The sequence below is a fragment of the Argiope bruennichi genome, chromosome 5, assembly GCF_947563725.1.
Source record: "Argiope bruennichi chromosome 5, qqArgBrue1.1, whole genome shotgun sequence".
Taxonomy (NCBI): Eukaryota; Metazoa; Arthropoda; class Arachnida; order Araneae; family Araneidae; genus Argiope; species Argiope bruennichi.
This window is the reverse complement of record NC_079155.1, coordinates 45,961,515-45,979,057: the sequence shown is the minus strand read 5'-3', so window position 1 is coordinate 45,979,057 and position 17,543 is coordinate 45,961,515. Positions and strand designations below refer to the sequence as shown.

The 17,543-nt window shown below is 30.1% G+C and overlaps 1 protein-coding gene across 2 annotated transcripts in view; it reads right to left on the bottom strand.

Moving 5' to 3' along the window:
- Positions 1–17,543, bottom strand: part of LOC129968698 (uncharacterized) — a 713,943-nt gene that overhangs the window by 322,733 nt on the left and 373,667 nt on the right. The window lies entirely within an intron of this gene.

Sequence of the window (17,543 nt, the reverse complement as noted above, 5' to 3'; positions counted from 1 at the left end):
GCGTGAATTTAGCATTTTTACTGAATGTCATTCTTGGCGAGTTATTTGGCGGTTAATCACTGACATGCGTTAATAGCAGCCAAAAATTGAACTTGTGTTTTAGATAAGTTTTTCTCAACCAACTGAAACAAATAATTTGACACAAAACTGCACCAGAAGCCACAAAATCCCTAACAATTTGATATAGTTAAATCACTGCGTTTTTGAATTATTGCGCTTGCATGTTTCTGAAAGTACACATCGAAAGACAGTCATCACGTAGTTACATATGGCTCAAAATTTGACAGGTGTCTACATTATAGATGTTAATTCTGTGCACCAAATTTTATAAATCTGGCTTTCTTTATATTATAATTATTATGTTAACTTATATTCGAATAGCCGAACCAAGTTCAGAGGAATCTGAACAGATTTTACTCAAGATTTGAAAGAAAAATTTGGTGTTAAGACCACATACCAAATTTCATCCGTTTAGCTCAAAGCATATTTGAGCTATCTTTGCCACAGACCCACATTTTCTAAAAATTTGTTTTTCGAATTTAATGGGGGAGATGCCAAAATCTCGAGTTCGAATTTTTTGACGATTACTATAATTTTTCTATAGGAGAAAATAAAAAGACTATAACGCATAGTTACACCAATAAATCCTTCATTTATAGTGGTACATAGTTTACATCTGAGCGACTCTAATAACCTCCATGTCTAAATTTTAGAGAAGTAATGTCTCTTTGCTCAATTCTCTTCAACAAATCTAATTCCCAGGGACATGAGTGGATTTCTCAAAAGCAATGCTTATTATTACGTTCATAAACCATTGTCTCCAGAGGACATTTATATATGTTTGTGGATGCTCCCGGAACGTACCGCCATTCGCAGTTAAATCTCGGCTAAAGCATCCGTCCTCAGAGATGCCGTTATTAAGATTACTGCTCAGTGATGCTGATATAAATGGAATCCGTACGAGTTTAATACTACTCAAGCCGTTATTATTCGAACAAAGCATCCTGCAAAGCACCCAATACCCCAGATGATAGCATTACTGAGGTGATAAGTTTGGTCAGATTCATAGATGCGGATGAGTAATACCGTACAATACGTTTATATCTTTAACAGGATGTCTTCTTGCATCCATGGTAGTTTCCTGAGGAAACGTGGGCTGAGATTCGAAGGATCGAAATATGAAGCAGAATGATATACCTTTCCTGTTATACGACAGTCGTAATCGTATTGATTTGTTTATGTAAAACAAGCAAAACGGGAGATAATTAAGATGCTATTTTCGTCATCAGACAAAGGATAAAAGTTGTGAGATTCAAAATTACTCGATAAAATTCGATTGATTACTAATCTATTCTTTTATCAATGTCATTTGAGAGCTGTCCTTCTTTCATTATGTGCTTTTATTTCATTTTTCTTTTTAAATAGAATTTTTTTATAATTACAAAATTTGAATTTTGTACATTTGATATATGAGAAAATAAAAACATTGAAAAGTAAAAAAAAAAAAAAAAAAAAGTTGAACCTCTGTTCCAAAACCCTCGTAGAATTACAAGATTACCATGATAACCCTTTAAAGGGCCATTTTTTTCTAGTCATATTATGTTAAAATATTTTTAGGCTTGAAATTAGAATAAAGAAAGGGATTCATTTAACTTTTTAGATAAATTTAATTTGATTAATTAATTAATTTGGTTAATTAATAATTAAGTACAAATCAAGGCACATCATTTTGTGTAAGATAAAGAACTGAAGCCTCTAAGTTTCTGTCTTTGTAAAAAAAATTTGTCAGAACTTATGCCAACCTACATAATTTCATACAAAGATTGATAAATTTGGTGGGAAGCATACTTCCCACGGCCCTAGAAAGGGTTAAATAGCAATAATTGTCTTATCGTTTGCGATTTTATAATACTGTTTCCAATTTAAGTTTATAAAAAGTTTAAAATTACATAACATTATTTCCAAATAACAGAAAACGTGAGATACTTTCTTTAAATTCGAGATAAAAATACACAAATAAATCTTGAAATTTAAGAATTTAAAAAAAATGAATTCACAATTTTTTTTAATTATATTTTATACTATGAAAGCTAATTCCACTGTTCAACAAATTATTGAGTAATACAATTCTTAACGGATGGTATATCACCATTTGCATAGTAAATCTTTAAAAATTTCTAATAATTAAACTATATTCGCGAAAAGCTAGTTTGTTGAATTTTAAAGTGATTTGGAGAAAGGTTTTAGGAAATAAAAAGCTATTAAAGTTAAATTTTATTATTATACTCCAATAGTAGTAAAGGAAAATGAAGTTAAGGAATTTTTAATAGGTCAAAAGTATAATCACAAGCTTGAAATGACATTTCTCAGAGAGAATCTGTTAACTAAAGAAACAACTACATGTAAAATTTGGTAGCTGAATATTCAGCTATCTGCTCTGTAAAGTGTTTCAAACGATTTTTTCAACCCCTCATGCGCTTCACAGATTGCAGGCCAATCTAAAAATATCATTTTTAATATCCATTTTAAATTTATTTGATTACATTACTTTCTTTGAACATATATTATATAGGAGAAAGGAAAAAAATAACCATATTTAAAGAATCCGCAACAATTCTGCATGATTTATGACGTGAATTCACAACGATATAAAATCTTCACATTATTGATTTTAGAATAATACGAAACATTTCATAGCTTTTAAAAATACCCGATAGAAAGTTCAAAACCGATTATAATCCTAATCGACATACAACTTAACTAAAAAATATCGAATAATTTAAAAAAAAAAATCTTTTTAAAAATGATGATTGATTATGTTTTCGGTTTAGTTTTAGAAGTTGCGTAATGTACTAGGGCGGATATTTTTAAACCTAATATTCTGAAGATATTAACTTCTCCAATATATTTATAATAGTTGAGCCAAGAATTTCGATAGTAAAAGTTAACAAAAAAAATTTCATATAAAATAGGAAGGATTCTTTTCTAAAAAATCAATAATACAGTCAAATAGATCTAAAATTAAACTTTTTTTAGAGAATGAATTATGGGAATTTTGGGCTTCGTTCTGAGCCTAGATGAGATAATGGATTTATATACAGAATCTCGGTCAGATGACAAAAATGACAACTGAGACGTAATTCAAATTTTCAACGTCTTTAACTCAGGTAAGGTCTTTAAAAAGTACTTCTTATCCAGTTTTATCTTCTAAAAATTTATGGCAATACGATTGAAGCTCCGAGTCAATTGTTTATTACAGTTTATGAACTGAATATATTATTAAACTATGGCCTCGAAAAAAAAAAAGATATTTTTTACTTGCAATTACCTGTCCTTTCTTGTTTTACTAGTATAATGAAGAATATTATATTTTGTTTTGAAGTTCAGAAATAGAGTTATTTGAAAAGCATTAAATTTATATTTATTACTTGTTTACAAATATTTTAAAGAACTGAAGTCCAGTGTTCACGATTGACAGTGAGCTGTTTCTTAGTTGTAAATCATATTTAAAAAAAAAAAAAAACACATGTGAAGTTTTAAAATGTTTTTCCAATGATTTATTCAAAAAAAAATAAAAGACAAAAATCATCTTAATCCATTTAATAAAACAGACATTTAAATATTAAATTACAATAATTCAAACAGCATTAAACTTATATACAAAGAAATATTTTTATACTTTCAACTCAGTTTCAACTCAGAAATACGGCCTGTCTTAAATTGTTATTCCTTAAGGAGATAAAGCAAAACCTTCAGCTATTATTTTAAAAAAACATTTTTTTTTTTTTTTTTACAAAATTAAGGCTAACTAAAGCATAATAATGATGCCTTTAAACGTCGTTTTAAGTCAGTATAAAAGCGAGTGTATCTACGCTTCCAATGCCATAAGTGAAAATTCAATACTACGTTATTTCTGTAAAAACGCATTTGACCTATTGTCAGGTGATCGTATTAAATGCATGATCATTTGACAACAGTGGTGAGATTTTGAGAATAATATTCTGATTTCCACATTTATTTTCATCACCTCATGAAAATCATCTTGGTTTGAAACTACAGAATTTAAAAAAATGATTATAGGAGATGGATTGCTGCATCTTAGCCATATTATGAGGAAAATATCTGGGCACATTTTATATCCCTCCTATTTTTAATGCTTACACACTATACCGATGCAAGGACGTTCAATTCATGACACCATATAAAGCAATAACATTACAGTTAGATGAGATTTTGGATGTCATCTTACGGAGATAATATTGAAGACGAGACACCGCTTTCATTTATTTTTGAGTTATCAGAAAATGAAATTTGCTGAAAACTTTCGATCGCTCATGGAGAAACCTATTCTCATATTTCCTCATTAAAAATTGAATCTATTCTTCATATATATGAATATATAACAGGATAATGAGGTAATAACATCTAAAAAGTAAGTAGAAGTCTTCAAGATCAGGCGCATTAGTGAAATGAAATTATAATATCTAGGGGTGCAATAGTTGTTCCAATCCCAAAATGAAAGGGGAAAAAAAAACTTGCTAAGAGGCTAACATCCAACATACATGTTTAAATGGAGGGCATTAAGAGAATGAGAATAAATGGTTTTTCCGAACTTCAAGGTTGAAACTGTCATCAAGCCATTATACTTCAATCATGTTGACTCTCAGTAAATAGTGGGATAAAGCGGAGTAGTTGTGTCTCCATATCAGCATATCCATTGCCAATAACTGTTAGGCTATCCAAAGAGTAAAAAAACCACATCAAAGAGTAGATAAGGTAAGTGTGAAGGCTTTATGTCCTTTCTCAGAGAAATAATAGTAAGTAGGCTGCTAGGAGAAGAGAGGTTCACCTTATGTGATTAGAGCAAAGCTTCTGGAAATAACAAGGATTCGTACTTATTAGAGTGACAGAAAACAACAAATCAGACGATAAGTAGAAAAGTACTTGAGACTTATTCGTTTACTTATTCCTGTGTATTTCGTTATTATAAAGTAAGAAGAGAAAGCTTAAGTATTGTAATGTCCTGATCTAGACTGATCAAATAACGAAGCAGAATTTCCAGGCAATTCTTTATTTTAGAGCCCTATATATACAAAGAAGAACTTGTTCTAATCTTGGTTAAATAAATAGCTATTTACACCTGTAGTAGAAGATACAACAGTCAAAATTGAAGGTTTTTATTGGAACTCAGGTCTCCATCATGTCAACACGACAACTCCAGGGGTAGTTTCTCAGACTCCGAACTCGTGGGCGTAGTCCAACCGTCCTCTGCAATTCGTTTCTTCTTTCCTCTCTAAAAAAAATCTCCGCGCTTTATTTCCGCAACAATCTCCGCCTCTTAATTTACATTGGTCATTTGAGCTCTCCTTCGGCCAATCGGGGGTTCAGCCGTATGCTCTCTCAGCGGCGCCAGTCGGTCGTGGGAAGGTCCTTTCACAAAGAGAAACATCTAGCATCCAGATGTTTGGACACCCCTTTCTCTTTGAAGGTACTATCAATATCTCTGGGACGAGGAATTTCATATGTGGTCTTCCATTGTAGTCGCTAATGAACAGAAGCGAGACCACCCAGGTGAAAAGATCCACCATCTGACTATCCCGAGGAGTTTAGTAAGTAACAGCGACGACACAATGAATCAGTACAACACAATGTCTTATCAGTACTGGGAAACGGGGAATGTTACAGTATCAAAGAAATTAATCCATATATACTTAATTTTGAAAAATTTAAAAATACATGTAAATTTCTACTCGCGAAAAGATCAACAAGAAATTTTCAGCATTACAACAAGCGTAATTTCAATAAATCCATCAGAAATTTCTAGAATCTTTTAGATTTAACTGAATTAACGTAATACATTTTTTAAAACATTCATTTTAAGGGATATTGATGAAGTGTTCTATTAGAGTACCACCCAAATAATATATTGTAAAATAAACAAAGCAAATCGATCCCACAAGCTCAGAGAAAGAAACAAGAGTTCAGAACAAAAGGAGAGTCGGATTGCATTAATTGCTTCATCTTTTTCTGGCACAAAGGAAACACTTCAGAGAAAATGAAACGTTTCGGGGCACACGTAATTATACAGACAGATAAAGAAAAAATTGCATTGGATAAAAGTTTATTTTTTACTAGTTAGAGCTTGTATTGTTTAAAGAAATAATTAGTCGGGCTCGTTCCGTGGCGTCGAAATAATGAGCACTACGAGCATAGTTAAGTGATGGTGTGGTTTTTCTTACTCCCAGACCTCTACTTCGTTTCCAATCAATAATCTTGTTTTAAATACTTCATTCGCATTCTGGGAAGAAATTAATTAGATCTCGGGTACACTTTTCAACGTGGCTTTGGGACGGAAAGGAAATTCACACATCCAATTGTTTTGGTATATTTTTTTTGTCTCTGTGTTCACATTTTGAAAAGATTGGAGGAAGTATAGAGATAGAAATGTTGTTATAAAATAACTCACATGATAGGTTTTGAGTTGAATTTTTAAACCTCTGCAAAATTCCTGACATTTCAAGAGCTCACACTTTGTTATAGTAAATTGAGCCGGTTTTCAAATTTTATAACAAATTTGATTTGTTGCAAAATTATGAACACAACAATAATAGCATGGCGAGAAACTGCATTTTGTTTTTAAATTTTTCTATTTTATATTTATCTGAAATTGAATAAATGGAATCTGCCTTATAAAAATTGATAGTGACTACTATTAACTCATTGGACGGAAAGAGTCTGATAATTTATGCAATTCAACTACGCTTTCTCAGTGGATTGGAGAAAGAGTGAAACCAGTAGGAATGGTCTCCGCAAAACGTTTTCGCATACTCTCTAACTGAACGAGCTATGTCAGTGAACGCCTTCCATGGCACTGGTGTAACATAACATTAAACGGAAAATTCAGTTTGATTTAAACGAAAATGTTAAATAAATTCTTACTCAAGAAACCATTATTTAGGTAAAATTGTTTGCAATATTGTTATTACAAATATGCTTGTTATAAATATAAAATATTATAAAAAGATGATAATTTTAGTATAAAATTAAAAATTAATTACAATTTTAGTATTAATTTTATAAAAATAGTTAGAAAATACTATTTTTCCAAAATAGTATTTTCTAGGAATGTCTGACTTATCATCCAGGAGAAATTTAAACAGTTTCTTAGCTACAATTTGTCTAACTTCATTTTTCTCAAACTTTAATTTTCATAAAAATTATCCACCGTTAACAGGATATCTCAAAACCCAATTGAGCTATTTACATACAAATTTCAGCGCGTGTTTTAAATACTGCGAGCAATGAAATGAACCAAAAGTTTTATTGTTGGTGAAATAATTTTTCATTTATTGGTGTTTTTAGAAAAATTAAGTTGTAAATTTATGAAAAAAATGTATATATACGTATATTTTTACCCATAATTTCTTTGCATCTCAAAATGTTTTATATTTTGGTTCAGTTCATTCATCATTATATTCTATAACTTGTGTACAAAGAAAAATAAGATTGCTGCATTACAATTTTGTGTAGAGTGTTAACCGTTTTGGTTAAATTTCATTAAGATTTACTACAAATTTTTCTATTTCTCAAAATATATTACATTTCTAAATAACTTTTTTTTTGTATTTATAGTGTTTATAATTGACAATACATCTAGAAACCATAAATAGTTTTTAAAAAATCCAATTTTTTAAAAATATTCCTTCGAACATAGTCGGTTACCTTAAATTTATGTTCCTAATTTTTAAAATTGTTATGCAACAAAATCCGTTCTCCTTTCTATTATTATTATTATTATTATTGATTCATTATCAGGAATATTGTGTAGGATATTTATGTAAAAAGAAGAATTCAAAGACCTGATGGATTTATTTACAAGCTTGATAAATTTTGTAATCACGTTGTTAGAAAAAGGTTATCGAGTTTTCAGAAGTTTTTTTATGTTTGCGCAAAAACAAAAAAACAATCATGCGATAAAATCCGAAGTGAAAATTCTCGTCTATTGCGCGAAAACATCATACATTGTTTACAATTATTTGCATTTAAAATATTTTATTCTTTGTTGCAGTTTGTGCCTGAATTTTAAAAATAGTGTAGTGAATCAACATATTGTGAAAAATGGAGTAGTACTTCAAGCTAGTATATTACCATTTATCGATAAATATGTTCATTTATATGTCAAACATGTAAATTCAACAACTGAACATGTTTACATTACTGAGGGGCCGAATTCATGCTTTATAATGAAAAACACAGCAGAAAATTCCGAGTGTCGATAAATCATTTACTGGATAACAAAATTAAAATAAAAATCATTTTTACAAAGTATGAGCAAATGTTTGACCGATGTAGTCTTTTGCTTCGAGTAATCTCATATTTTCTCATTTTTACGAATCACAGATTAAGTTTTTAAACAAACTGGGACCATGCAACGGAAAAGCAATTTACTTTCTCCGATTATGGGAAACAGAAATTCTGAAAACAGTTTAATGGCGATCCAGATATGAAATTAATAATAAACCTCCGATAACGGAACAATCAATTAAAAGATGGATATAACAGTTTCGATTACATGTTTTTGCATCAAGGAGGAGTGTGAAGGGTTTTCTTATTGAAACGAAATCCCAGATCGATGGATCACATTCATTGCCTCATCATTCTGCAAATATCATACGATTCGACCTTCCTTTCTAGGCATGCCTGAAGAACTGAGTTTATATCACTAAGTTCGCACCATATAAGAATTAAGATATCGAATTCTCACAAAAACAGTCATAGTTACTCAGCTTACACTTAATTAAGGCCGATAGAAAATCGAGCACAGACTTAATATTCTCCTGGTATGTAATGTGTTAATGTTGAATGAATTAATCTAAAATTACTTCAATTACTAATTAAAATTTAGCGATTTTTTTTCATTCTCTTTTATTTGAATTATTTATTATTAATTTTTATCAAGTGAATTATTTTTAGATATCCTGTATGTTTTAGGTCTAGTTTTATGTAATTTGTTACTTCATGGTCAATTACTTAAAACACCCCCTATATCTTAATGACGTAAAGCGTTAAAATATAATCAAAGTCATCTATACTTAATGAATTATGAAGAAATTTTTAAAAGAGTTTTAATTTGTCTAATTGTGTAACCCAAAAGTCATATCTAAAATGCATGGCAATTTTCAATAGCTTTCTCTGAGATGAAAGAATGCTTACATTGAATTTCAAAAAATTATCAACCCGATTGTTTTAAGAGTTAAACACATTGTTTGTGGCATTTCCACCCAATTATTATGGTAACAGCTCTGAAAGTGTTGATATGATTAGATTGATAGAAAATCATTCTCTTTGTTAGTTTCAAGTTATTGAAACTTTTTCCTTTCCTTGTTAATATACATAAACTCTAGAATTTCATAAAAATAAATGAAATTTAGGATTTACTTAACACAAAATGTATGAATCATTTTGTTTTGATATTCTAATTCCTTAAATTTTGAATATACTACACACTTCAAGAGCTTGATTTCTTTAGAAATTGAACTAATTCATCCCTAAGTATTTAATCAATTGACCCAGTTTAAGTTCACACGATACAAGTCATATGAACAACATAGGGAACAACATAAGACAGCCTTATACGTGACATAAGCAATTATGCTTGTCGCGCGACTATAAAATCACATCGATTAACTCTATTGGTTATACAGATAACTTAGAGTATTGAATTTGTTTTAAATAGCTTTCGGAATGAGAATGAACACACATTCAATATTTTCCCCATATATGTAAACTAATAATACAGCTAATAATATTTAATATATTGCTTCACTTATACCTCCAATTTCACATCTTTTAAATATTGCTTTTTTATTGTAAGACATCAAAGAATTAAATTAAACTAAAAATTCTATTGTTTTATTCTTTTTCATGTTTTAAAAGGTAGAGATACCTATGGAGATAGAGTGACTTATGGTCAAAGTTTCAGAATCTGAAGTTTCCACATTCGAACCTTTAAAAAAGTTTGCAATACATGTTAATTTGTTTCAAGTTAATCCATCGCCTTCTGCTGAGGCGACGAGGAAGTGCGAAAAAAAGATGCTGAATGTAATATCGTCCTCGTAATTTGATTAAGGTTCAAAACGACTAAATCCATCCCATAATATCCTGTATGTTGCTTCAGAAAAAGACACCAAAGCAATTAAACTAAACTAAAAATACTATTCTTTCTTTTCTTACTTTATTCTCGGAAAGATTTAAATAGAATTTTAGAATGCTGCAAATGCAATAGTTTAACCTACCTAATCTATTTCTGACAATGATAGACAACTGTCTAGAATTTGTAATAAAATAAAAAGTTACTCACTTTTTGAGGAAATGTAATTTCGAGACTTCAGAAAGTCTTATTGAGTTTCAAATTATGTTCGATTCAAAGTTAAAACTTCAGGACAAAATTTCATATTTTCCCCCTAGGAAGAATTTTCCAACTTTCCCCTTTCTTGAAGTTTTATTCAGAAATTTAGATTAGTGTCGACACAAAGGAGAAAAAACCCCCTTTAGCGTCAATTTTGAAGAAAAAAAAAGTTTCATTTTCAGGAGGTACTGCCTCAAGAATTTTAGAACAAGAAAATGTCAATTTTAAGGAGGTCATTTTTTTCTAATTTTCAATTCTGACTGAACTAAAAAATTTCATTAAAAAAACTCGATGACTTAAGCCCCCTTTTATTTTGTCGCATATGAAATACAATACAATGCAAAAAAAAACTACAAAAGATTATAATCTTTAAAAAAGTCGATATCATAGTATTGACGCATTGAACTCGTTAAATTTGAAAATATATTTTTGGAATTAAGTCTGTATATACAACAGTTGGAAAACAAAATGAGCTAAACGAATGAATTAGATATATATTGTTTACACCAAAATTATGAATATGTTTCAAATTACGAACGAAATCCGACCATTTGTGTGCATGAGAACAAAATAACTAATAAACGGAAATAGAGATAACACAGGTTTATATGATAAGAATAATACTTGCCATCTTATGTACTTCCCCGTGGCTATCACGGTCAATAGATCTGAATCCTTACGACTACTGGCTCTAACATTTTCTCAAAGGACATGTTTATCAAGAACGTGCAACTAATGAAGCGGATTTTAAAACCAGCATCGTTCAAAATGCCTCATTTATTCCTTCTGAAATGTTGCTTACGGCCATTGATAATGCGATGGTACACCTTCAACATATTGTTGACTGACAAAGTATGCATATAGTGTTCACAAGTGTGTAAATAAAATATTCTGTTATTCTTTTATTTTGGAACTGTTATCTTTCTTTTTACTTCATTGATGGGCAAAGTGTTGGCAAAATTTCAAACTACTTTTTTTTCAACGGAAACATCGGCTCCATGATCAATAGCAAAGCAACAGCGAGTCTCGGAGTACGGTCAGTTTAATTTTTACCACCCTATATATCCTAATGACAAGAAATTATCTTACCAAACTCTATGTGGTAACAAATTTATAATAAAACGTGGTAACACATTTATAATAAATGTGGTAACACTTATAATAAATTACTACTTAAATTTTTGTATGCTATTTTTTAAAGGACAGTGGGTAAATTTTTGTATGCTATTTTTTAAAGGACAGTGGGTAAAGTAGGTAAGGGAGTTTAACAAGAAATATTTTTTATGATTATGTGAGTAGATAAGAAACAAAAAAAGTTTAATATCTCATAATTACTTAACTTCTAATGTAGATTCATAACAGATAAAATCCTCTGAAACGTCGAAACCAAATAAGCAGTTTCAAAATTAGCTTTGCAAGAGTCAATTTATGTGTGAAGATAGTCATGTGAGAAAAGTAATACAACCTGCAATGTTGCTTCCCAACGTGCTGATCGGGTGCCGCGTCAGTAATCTCAGAGCTAGACGATCATTTGATGACTTACTGACGAATTTGGTAACAAAATAGATATTACTGGAAATTTCCAGAGTTTTAGCAATTGAGCCAATAGTAACTGAGATAAGCCTGATTGGTCCAGAACCAGAACTATAAAAGGCCTATAAAAAGAGACAGTGGAGAATTGCAGACGTTTGGAGTGATCGTAGAGTGAAGCTATGCAGATTACCTCCTTCTGCTGAATTCTGTCAGGCCGCTTTGTGTGCTGGGTTGTTTTTATAACCGATTACTACTTGTGGACTACTATTTATTAAAATGGGCTACTGTGTGTTTCCTGTGTTCGTCTGGGCTGTGTATTTGTCCTCTTCGTGTTAATAAAAGTTGTCGTCTGTCACTAAAGGACTGCTTATTTCGTCGAACAACAAATAGGCAAGACCCCGGAGTATCCGTAACAATATAATTTCAGGCTGTTTTACGCTGGCGTTAAATTATTTCTAGCCTCACAAGATACTCAATGAATAACAAATTGATCTGATGCGACATATTTTACATAAAAAAGAAATGGCTCTATCATTAAAATAAATTATCCAGAGAAATATTAATCCTATAACGAAATCCAGAATGGAATAATTTATGTTGCATAATTACTCACTTACATAGAAAATGAAATGAAAACTAATTTCTAAATTTGAAAAGTGAATTCATATAAAAACTTCTATTAGTAAACAATTCTACTCGTCAAAAATAAAAATAAAAAATAGTTACTAATAACAGATCCAACAGTAGTAAAATTCGGAGTACTTTGCCTTTAGGAATTGTTCTTTCTCTTTTCTAGGAAACATAAGACATTTCAAATTAAAAGAGAAAATGAAATCATCCCAAATTTTTGAAAGCTAGAAAACTTATTCGTGTTTTATTCACAGACAAGACGATGAGAGGATCGATGAATTATTTACGAATGGGATGTTTGTGCTAATCAGAGTCAAATGGAACGAAAAACTTCGTAAACATATAATATCTCATTTTTATTAATTGATAATGAAATGCTGGAAAAAAATGGGAAAAGCCCACTTTTCTAAAGTGAAATATCCAAATGTTTTTAAATTTTTAAAATCAATTGGGGTTTTTTTTATGAATGTTTAACATTTTTTCCATTTTTTTTGGTTAACATATTTGCATCGTATGTGTTTTAGTGTTTTAAAACTTCTATTGTTTTTAATTTAAATTGATTTTACATTTTTAATTTAATTCAACAAAAGTCTGGCGCAGTTTAGCCAAGAATGACTCTTGCGCCAATAAAACACACACAAACCAACCAACCAACCAATCTAAAGTGAAATTATCTGCATTTTTGCTCTCTCGTGCACTCAGAAAAAGTACTATAATCATCAAAGAAACAGATTTCAAACTTTTAAAGAACTTCTAAACTGTATACATTCCTTATTAAAAAAAATAATAAGAAGAATTCTGTGTATAAAAATGGATAAAAGTATTTGTATGCATAAACTGACACGGCAACGTTAAAGCACAATAAGAAAAATAAATAAGGTTATACTTATTTTCATTTAATTTTAGAACTAGAAGAGCAACATTAATAATTTGGATCTCCAACGTAAATATAGAGATAAATTGATTTTCGCTGTAGGATAAATTCAATTTGACGATGCTGAGGATGCATTTAAGAATAATAAATAAAAGAATTTAAAATAAAGAAATTCGACCTTTTATTATGAAATATCATGGCGTGATTTATCTCTCATTATTGCAACAGTCGTTTGTATTTTATGTGAAATTATTCTTACATCTCAATATTTACAAGATCTCATATTATAGTGTTATATTATTTTAGCAAAAATCAACGGGAATGGTCTCCGCTAAACTTTCCGGCAAGTTCTCTAACTAATGTACTTGGTGATCAATAATCCTATGCCACTGGCGAACAATAATTACGGAAGAGCCTATTAGAGCGCGACCTTTGACAATTTCTCGCTGAGATGTTGTTAATAAACAAGCACTAAATAAGTGAATGTGTATTTTGCATTCCTTTTTTCCGACCAATTGTATCCAAAATTAGACACAGAACTGCAATTGTTGTCACAAAATCAAGACCATTTTTAAACATTTAAGTCATTTATGGCGTTTACAAACTTGCGAAATATAGACATACAGATGATCAAACACTTGGTGGATATGGTTCCAAATTTAATACTATTTAAATTTTAAATGCTAAATCTATGAACCAAATTTTATCCATCTAGTCCTCCTCGTTTTGCATTATCGTGTAAATTTATATTTGGTCAGACGGCCCGGCAATTTTTTAAATTCATTTCATTTAGAATTTGATAGAAATTCAGTAAATTTGAAGTAAAGCCCGTATACCAAATTTTATCCATCTCGCTCAAAGCGCTTTAGTTAATGTGTTCACAGACAGACAGACATATTCCAAAAAATGTATATTTTGAATTCAGGGTTATCTGAACATGGAGATTCATCCAAATCTGAAGTTCGAATATAAGAAAGGGAAAAAGGAGAAGGGGGAAAAAAATCAAAATTTTGATTCATTTCTAAAATTTTCTTTAATTGAAAAGTCGTTTTGAGTTGCCCATTCATATCTTCAAAATTATGCGCATGTCAACTAACATTATATTATCAAGTTCAATATTTTACCTTATAGAGTGAAATGTTTAGATCAAACCATTAACAGGATCTGATAATACAGTGCTATAATATTTTCGCTAGATATTGAGAAAAAGTGTAAAAGTATCATTTGTATTTTTAAAAATTAAAATTCTAATTAACATTCAAATATGCCTTTGAGACACACAATTATACTCTTATTTTTCTCCGATTTTGTAGCACTGTCCAACGACCAATCCTGAAAGACGTTGCTTTTTGAAAGCAATTACTTTCATATCACACAATTTTCAAAAGAAATTGCCTTTTTAGGAATGTTATCAGATTAATAAGCACGGTACAACTCACGATCTCGCATACAGCACTGAGTTCCGGATTATCTATTCCATCCATCGAGAATTGCAATATGAGGAAATATTTACGAACCAACAGTCAAATGTGGCTACAATTTAGCGTTTTTATATGTTCTATTCGTTTATAGTAAACTAAAAATGTTGTTTTATATTTATGATATTTAAGGTACTGAGCCTCATGGTCTCCAAGGTTTTGTGGTTGAATTTGATTCAAAAGTATTTAGTCTATTATATTCATCTATATATTTGAAATAATTACAAAAAAAAAAAGACATTCAATAACCTTAACAACAGACCCACCTTCGCCAATTTTTATTTTATATGAAGATTCATAATAATTAGATATACTCTCAATGTACTTCTTTTTCCTCAACAACAATTAGGTAACAGTTCTAGATAAATCTAAAACTACTACTTTACTGTGCATTCTCTATAAAAAAAATCTTGATAAAAAGATAAGATTCCTAACGTCCAGAGAGTTTCTACCGAACTCTTCATTTAAAGTTTTATTGCTCTTCATTTACATGAAATTACGGACCTTAGGTAAGGCCTTGTATAACATTAACGAAACAATAACTATGAAATATAGATTTTCGGAATGAATCTGGCATTCTTACTGATTCTATCTTGCAAATATGTATTTTGAGAGCCTTTCTCCCAACAGAATAAAACCAATATTTCACATGAAATTACTGTAGGAGTCACATGATAGCATACCGAATTTCATAGATTTACGTCATTCCGTTTATGAGTTATTGCGGCGCATGTAAGCAAACGCACAGACCTACAGACGACGGACCGTTTGACAGATTTGATAAGAATTTATATTTTAGATATTAAACCTATGCATCACATTAAATCTACTTAGTGTTTTGGAGTTATTGAGTTTTGTAATTGGACATCCAGATAGACTTCCTGTGAATGAATTTCGTATAAAATTTGAAAAAAGAATCAACAAATTTGATCTAAAGTTTATATACCAAATTCCATCCATCTAGCTCAAAACGATTTTGAATTATAATGTTCATAGACTGACAGATATAATTCCAAAAGTTTGCTTTTCAAACTCAGGAAAGTTTGAATCATGGGTATTCGTCGAAATCTCGAATTCGAATTCTTTGACGATCATAATAATTCCTCTACATATCTGAAAAAGGAAAAATAAATTTATTTAATTTCATACGCCATCGTCTGTTTTTCGCCGAATTTCACAAACAACATTAGAACATTCGCCAAGAAACGAATTTCTTTAATTCTTGACAATAATCTTCAAAACTAGGTGAAGGTCACGATTTATTCAGAGTTTGATCAAATAAACCTTTGCTCAATGGTGATCGCGACAGAAAACCAGTGAAAACATTAGCATATATTACACTTTAAAAAAAAAAAAAAAAAGAAAATAAATTTTTTTTTCGAGAAGAAATTAGAATAATGAACTGGGTTGATTCCTTGAACTTCAGATACTTTCACAGATACAAGAGTTCTTTGAGTCCAGGAAAAATCCCCCAATTATGCACAGCTGTTGTTTAACAAAGAAAAATGACTTTCTTCACCCGTACCATTTCTAAAGCAAATTTTAATCATAAAAGTTGGAGTTAACGGTGGTCCTTGAAAATTATTCAATAAATGAACCGTGACATTTTGGATTGTAAAATTATTTTCTTTCTCTCTCTCTCTTTTTGCAGGTTATTTTTTTCTTCTTTAAAATAGAAACATTAATTTTAAAATGCAAGTGGATTATTACAGTGTCAAAAAAGGAAGATTTAAAATATTAGATAAATTACTAGTTATAGCTTCTGTCTATAAGGTTTTAGGAAATGTGACATTATACTTCCTCTATATACATTATCTGAAGCTCCCCTTTGATAAAAATTCCAAAGAAAAAATGGTTACCATACAGCTTGACATAATCTAAAAATGCATTAGTATTTTTATACAAAAAACGATATATGCTTTTCTACCAGACAAACCAGTACTCAGAAAATATTTGAAAACTATATTTGCAGTAGTTACACGAATATTTCCCCGTTCTTATTTGGCATTCAATATTACATAACATCGATATCGATCCTTCTATGTCTGTTTCGATATCTATATCAAAATAAAATGCTATGTTTTATGCAAATAATAAATTTTGAAATAAATTTTTATTCTCCGCTTCTAAAAATAAAAAAATTCCTTCAGTGGCTGTTATTAAATTTTTAAAATTCAACTATTTAAATTTGCATGCTTGCAACCTGGATCTAACAAAGTATTATTTCGGGGTTGAAATCAGATTAAATAAAAGATTCGATATGATCGCGGTTATTTACAATCGTCATAGTCTAGTTACTTCATATCAGCTCAACGCTCAAGTATGGAGAGAAAGTGATGTCTCAAGTGTTAAATTTTTTTTTAGTTTTTTTCTTTTTTCATATTTATTAAAAAAGCTTCCATTTATGCAAAAAAATTTAATTTGATCAAGCACAACCCTCATGCTCTCAAAATTCAATATGCATCATGTTATTTTCTTCCATCCAACTGCCGTGCACGGAGGTTAAGAAATTTGAGTTCAAGTACTTCGCTCACAATCGCGCATATCAGCAAAGAAAGTGCTGTCATCACTACTTTATCATGAATGAAATTATCGATCAAAATTAGATTTTAATCTAAAA